The sequence below is a fragment of the Ambystoma mexicanum genome, chromosome 3p, assembly GCF_040938575.1.
Source record: "Ambystoma mexicanum isolate Mex_15411 chromosome 3p, UKY_AmexF1_1, whole genome shotgun sequence".
NCBI classification, from domain to species: Eukaryota; Metazoa; Chordata; class Amphibia; order Caudata; family Ambystomatidae; genus Ambystoma; species Ambystoma mexicanum.
In genome coordinates this window covers 354,415,820-354,423,316 of record NC_090925.1, presented here as the reverse complement: position 1 = coordinate 354,423,316, position 7,497 = coordinate 354,415,820, and positions in this window count along the sequence as shown.

Here is a 7,497-nt window from a genome sequence, read left to right as displayed (position 1 = left end):
GTGTGCACCACAACTTAGCCACCAGAACACAGAGCCGCATACCAATGAGACCATATTTCTTGTTAGGCACTGGACCATGTGTGCGCTTATCCAGTAGACTTGAGCGCTCCTGGCTGAACATAGCCAGTAGACCACAGCGCAACTTAGCCACCATAACACAGAGCGGCATACCCATGAGACCACATTTCCTGTTAGGCACTGGCCCACGTGTGCGCTTATCCAGTAGACTTGAGCGCTCCTGGATGAACATAGCCAGTAGACCGCAGCGCAACTTAGCCACCATAACACAGAGCGGCATACCCATGAGACCACATTTCCTGTTAGGCACCGGCCCACGTGAGCACTTATCCAGTAGACTTGAGCGCTCCTGGCTGAACATAGCCAGTAGACTGCAGCGCAACTTAGCCACCACAACACAGAGCGGCATACCCACGAGACCATATTTCCTGTTAGGCACTGGCCCACGTGTGCGCTTATCCAGTAGACTTGAGCGCTCCTGGCTGAACATAGCCAGTAGACCTCAGCGCAACTTAGCCACCATAACACAGAGCGGCATACCCATGAGACCACATTTCCTGTTAGGCACCGGCCCACGTATGCACTTATCCAGTAGACTTGAGCGCTCCTGGCTGAACATAGCCAGTAGACTGCAGCGCAACTTAGCCACCAGAACACAGAGCAGCATACCCATGAGACCATATTTCTTGTTAGGCACTGGCCCACGTGTGCGCTTATCAAGTAGACTTGAGCGCTCCTGGCTGAACATAGCCAGTAGACCGCAGCGCAACTTAGCCACTATAACACAGAGCGGCATACCCATGAGACCACATTTCCTGTTAGGGACTGGACCATGTATGCGCTTATCCAGTAGAGTTGAGCTCTCCTGGCTGAACATAGCCAGTAGTGCGCACCACAACTTAGCCACCATATCACAGATCGGCATACCCATGAGACCACATTTCCTGTTAGGCACTGGCCCATGTGTGCGCTTATCCAGTAGAGTTGAGCTCTCCTGTCTGAAAATAGCCAGTAGTGCGCACCACAACTTAGCCACCAGAACACAGAGCACCATACCAATGAGACCATATTTCCTGTTAGGCACTGGCCCACGTGTGCGCTTATCCAGTAGACTTGAGCGCTCCTGGCTGAACATAGCCAGTAGACTGCAGCGCAACTTAGCCACCAGAACACAGAGCAGCATACCAATGAGACCATATTTCCTGTTAGGCACTGGCCCACCTGTGTGCTTATCCTGTAGACTTGAGCGCTCCTGGCTGAACATAGCCAGTAGACCGCAGCGCAACTTAGCCACCATAACACAGTGCGGCATACCCATGAGACCACATTTCCTGTTAGGCACTGGCCCACGTGTGCGCTTATCCAGTAGACCTGAGCGCTCCTGGCTGAACATAGCCAGTAGACCGCTCCGCAACTTAGCCACCATAACACAGAGCGGCATACCCATGAGACCACATTTCCTGTTAGGCACTGGCCCACGTGTGCACTTATCCAGTAGACTTGAGCGCTCCTGGCTGAACATAGCCAGTAGACTGCAGCGCAACTTAGCCACCACAACACAGAGCGGCATACTCATGAGACCATATTTCCTGTTAGGCACTGGCCCACGTGTGCGCTTATCCAGTAGACTTGAGTGCTCCTGGCTGAACATAGCCAGTAGACCGCAGTGCAACTTAGCCACCATAACACAGAGCGGCATACCCATGAGACCACATTTCCTGTTAGGCACTGGCCCACGTGTGCGCTTATCCAGTAGACTTGAGCTCTCCTGGCTGAACATAGCCAGTCATGGGCAGCTCAATTTAGCCACCAGAACACAGAGCTTCATACCCATGAGACCACATTTCCTGTTAGGCACTGGCCCATGTGTGCGCTTATCCGGTAAACTTGAGCGCTCCTGGCTGAACATAGCCAGTAGACTGCAGCGCAACTTAGCCACCAGAACACAGAGCAGCATACCAATGAGACCATATTTCCTGTTAGGCACTGGCCCACGTGTGCGCTTATCCAGTAGACTTGAGCGCTCCTGGCTGAACATAGCCAGTAGACCGCAGCGCAACTTAGCCACCAGAACACAGAGCGGCATACCCATGAGACCACATTTCCTGTTAGGCACTGGCCCACGTGTGCGCTTATCCAGTAGAGTTGAGATCTCCTGGCTGAACATAGCCAGTAGTGTGCACCACAACTTAGCCACCAGAACACAGAGCCGCATACCAATGAGACCATATTTCTTGTTAGGCACTGGACCATGTGTGCGCTTATCCAGTAGACTTGAGCGCTCCTGGCTGAACATAGCCAGTAGACCACAGCGCAACTTAGCCACCATAACACAGAGCGGCATACCCATGAGACCACATTTCCTGTTAGGCACTGGCCCACGTGTGCGCTTATCCAGTAGACTTGAGCGCTCCTGGATGAACATAGCCAGTAGACCACAGCGCAACTTAGCCACCATAACACAGAGCGGCATACCCATGAGACCACATTTCCTGTTAGGCACCGGCCCACGTGTGCACTTATCCAGTAGACTTGAGCGCTCCTGGCTGAACATAGCCAGTAGACTGCAGCGCAACTTAGCCACCACAACACAGAGCGGCATACCCACGAGACCATATTTCCTGTTAGGCACTGGCCCACATGTGCGCTTATCCAGTAGACTTGAGCGCTCCTGGCTGAACATAGCCAGTAGACTGCAGCGCAACTTAGCCACCACAACACAGAGCGGCATACCCATGAGACCACATTTCCTGTTAGGCACTGGCCCACGTGTGCGCTTATCCAGTAGACTTGAGCTCTCTTGGCTGAACATAGCCAGTCATGCACAGCTCAATTTAGCCACCAGAACACAGAGCTTCATGCCCATGAGACCACATTTCCTGTTAGGCACTGGCCCATGTGTGCGCTTATCCAGTAGACTTGAGCGCTCCTGGCTGAACATAGCCAGTAGACTGCAGCGCAACTTAGCCACCAGAACACAGAGCAGCATACCAATGAGACCATATTTCCTGTTAGGCACTGGCCCACCTGTGTGCTTATCCTGTAGACTTGAGCGCTCCTGGCTGAACCTAGCCAGTAGACCGCAGCGCAACTTAGCCACCATAACACAGTGCGGCATACCCATGAGACCACATTTCCTGTTAGGCACTGGCCCACGTGTGCGCTTATCCAGTAGACTTGAGCGCTCCTGGCTGAACATAGCCCGTAGACCGCTCCGCAACTTAGCCACCATAACACAGAGCGGCATACCCATGAGACCACATTTCCTGTTAGGCACTGGCCCATGTGTGCGCTTATCCAGTAGACTTGAGCGCTCCTGGCTGAAAATAGCCAGTAGACCGCAGCGCAACTTAGCCACCAGAACACAGAGCGGCATACCCATGACACCACATTTCCTGTTAGGCACTGGCCCACGTGTGCGCTTATCCAGTAGAGTTGAGCTCTCCTGGCTGAACATAGCCAGTAGTGCGCACCACAACTTAGCCACCAGAACACAGAGCAGCATACCAATGAGACCATATTTCTTGTTAGGCACTACACCATGTGTGCGCTTATCCAGTAGACTTGAGCACTCCTGGCTAAACATAGCCAGTAGACCGCAGCGCAACTTAGCCACCATAACACAGAGCGGCATACCCATGAGACCACATTTCCTGTTAGGCACTGGCCCACATATTCGCTTATCCAGTAGACTTGAGCTCTCTTGGCTGAACATAGCCAGTCATGCACAGCTCAATTTAGCCACCAGAACACAGAGCTTCATACCCATGAGACCACATTTCCTGTTAGGTACCGGACCATGTGTGCGCTTATCCAGTAGACTTGAGCGCTCCTGGCTGAACATAGCCAGTAGACTGCAGCGCAACTTAGCCACCAGAACACAGAACAGCATACCAATGAGACCATATTTCCTGTTAGGCACTGGCCCACCTGTATGCTAATCCAGTAGACTTGAGCGCTCCTGGCTGAACATAGCCAGTAGACCGCAGCGCAACTTAGCCACCATAACACAGAGCGGCATACCCATGAGACCACATTTCCTGTTAGGCACTGGCCCACGTGTGCGCTTATCCAGTAGTGTTGAGCTCTCCTGGCTGAACATGGCCAGTAGTGCGCACCACAATTTAGCCACCAGAACACAGAGCAGCATACAAATGAGACCATATTTCCTTTTAGGCACTGGCCCACGTGTGTGCTTATCCAGTTGACTTGAGCGCTCCTGGCTGAACATAGCCAGTAGACTGCAGGGCAACTTAGCCACCATAACACAGAGCGGCATACCCATGAGACCACATTTCCTGTTACGCACCGGCCCATGTGTGCGCTTATCCAGTAGACTTGAGCGCTCCTGGCTGAACATAGCCAGTAGACTGCAGCGCAACTTAGCCACCAGAACACAGAGCAGCATACCCATGAGACCATATTTCCTGTTAGGTACTGGCCCACGTGTGCGCTTATCCAGTAGACTTGAGCGCTCCTGGCTGAACATAGCCAGTAGACCGCAGCGCAACTTAGCCACCATAACACAGAGCGGCATACCCATGAGACCACATTTCCTGTTAGGCACCGGCCCACGTGTGCATTTATCCAGTATACCTGAGCGCTCCTGGCTGAACATAGCCAGTAGACTGCAGCACAACTTAGCCACCAGAACACAGAGCAGCATACCGATGAGACCATATTTCCTGTTAGGCACTGGCCCACGTGTGCTCTTATCCAGTAGACTTGAGCGCTCCTGGCTGAACATAGCCAGTAGACCGCAGCGCAACTTAGCCATCATAACACAGAGCGGCATACCAATGAGACCATATTTCTTGTTAGGCACTCAACCATGTGTGCGCTTATCCAGTAGACTTGAGCACTCCTGGCTAAACATAGCCAGTAGACCGCAGCGCAACTTAGCCACCATAACACAGAGTGGCATACCCATGAGACCACGTTTCCTGTTAGGCACTGGCCCACGTGTGCGCTTATCCAGTAGACTTGAGCTCTCCTGGCTGAACATAGCCAGTCATGCACAGCTCAATTTAGCCACCAGAGCACAGAGCTTCATACCCATGAGACCACATTTCCTGTTAGGCACTGGCCCATGTGTGCGCTTATCCAGTAGACTTGAGCGCTCCTGGCTGAACATAGCCAGTAGACTGCAGCGCAACTTAGCCACCAGAACACAGAGCAGCATACCAATGAGGCCATATTTCCTGTTAGGCACTGGCCCACCTGTGTGCTTATCCAGTAGACTTGAGCGCTCCTGGCTGAACATAGCCAGTAGACCGCAGCGCAACTTAGCCACCATAACACAGAGCGGCATACCCATGAGACCATATTTCCTGTTAGGCACTGGCCCACATGTGCGCTTATCCAGTAGACTTGAGCGCTCCTAGCTGAACATAGCCTGTAGACCGCAGCGCAACTTAGCCACCATAACACAGAGCGGCATACCCATGAGACCACATTTCCTGTTAGGCACTGGCCCACGTGTGCGCTTATCCATTAGAGTTGAGCTCTCCTGGCTGAACATAGCCAGTAGTGCGTACCACAACTTAGCCACCAGAACAACGAGCAGCATACCAATGAGACCATATTTCTTGTTAGGCACTGGCCCACGTGTGCGCTTATCCAGTAGACTTAAGCTCTCCTGGCTGAACATAGCCATTAGTGCGTACCACAACTTAGCCACCAGAACAACGAGCAGCATACCAATGAGACCATATTTCTTGTTAGGCACTGGCCCACGTGTGCGCTTATCCAGTAGACTTGAGCGCTCCTGGCTGAACATAGCCATTAGTGCGTACCACAACTTAGCCACCAGAACAACGAGCAGCATACCAATGAGACCATATTTCTTGTTAGGCACTGGCCCACGTGTGCGCTTATACAGTAGACTTGAGCTCTCCTGGCTGAACATAGCCAGTCATGCGCAGCTCAATTTAGCCACCAGAACACAGAGCAGCATACCCATGAGACCACATTTCCTGTTAGGCACTGGCCCACGTGTGCGCTTATCCAGTAGAGTTGAGCTCTCCTGGCTGAACATAGCCAGTAGTGCGTACCACAACTTAGCCACCAGAACAACGAGCAGCATACCAATGAGACCATATTTCTTGTTAGGCACTGGCCCACGTGTGCGCTTATCCAGTAGACTTGAGCTCTCCTGGCTGAACATAGCCAGTCATGCGCAGCTCAATTTAGCCACCAGAACACAGAGCAGCATACCAATGAGACCATATTTCTTGTTAGGCACTGGCCCACGTGTGCGCTTATCCAGTAGACTTGAGCGCTCCTGGCTGAACATAGCCAGTCATGCGCAGCTCAATTTAGCCACCAGCACACAGAGATTCATACCCATGAGACCACATTTCCTGGTAGGCACTGGCCCATGTGTGTGCTTATCCAGTAGACTTGAGCGCTCCTGGCTGAACATAGCCAGTAGACTGCAGCGCAACTTAGCCACCATAACACAGAGCGGCATACCCATGAGACCACATTTCCTGTTAGGCACCGGCCCACGTGTGCGCTTATCCAGTAGACTTGAGCGCTCCTGGCTGAACATAGCCAGTAGACTGCAGCGCAACTTAGCCACCAGAACACAGAGCGGCATACCCATGAGACCACATTTCCTGTTAGGCACCGGCCCACGTGTGTATTTATCCAGTATACTTGAGCGCTCCTGGCTGAACATAGCCAGTAGACTGCAGCGCAACTTAGCCACCAGAACACAGAGCGGCATACCGATGAGACCATATTTCCTGTTAGGCACTGGCCCAAGTGTGCGCTTATCCAGTAGACTTGAGCGCTCCTGGCTGAACATAGCCAGTAGACCGCAGCGCAACTTAGCCATCATAACACAGAGCGGCATACCCATGAGACCACATTTCCTGTTAGGCACTGGTCCACGTGTGCGCTTATCCAGTAGAGTTGAGCTCTCCTGGCTGAACATAGCCAGTAGTGCGCACCACAACTTAGCCACCAGAACACAGAGCAGTATACAAATGAGACCATATTTCTTGTTAGGCACTCGACCATGTGTGCGCTTATCCAGAAGACTTGAGCACTCCTGGCTAAACATAGCCAGTAGACCGCAGCGCAACTTAGCCACCATAACACAGAGCGGCATACCCATGAGACCACGTTTCCTGTTAGGCACTGGCTCACGTGTGTGCTTATCCAGTAGACTTGAGCTCTCCTGGCTGAACATAGCCAGTCATGCACAGCTCAATTTAGCCACCAGAACACAAAGCTTCATACCCATGAGACCACATTTCCTGTTAGGCACTGGCCCATGTGTGAACTTATCCAGTAGACTTGAGTGCTCCTGGCTGAACATAGCCAGTAGACTGCAGCGCAACTTAGCCACCAGAACACAGAGTAGCATACCAATGAGACAATATTTCCTGTTAGGCACTGGCCCACCTGTGTGCTTATCCAGTAGACTTGAGCGCTCCTGGCTGAACATAGCCAGTAGACCGCATTGAACTT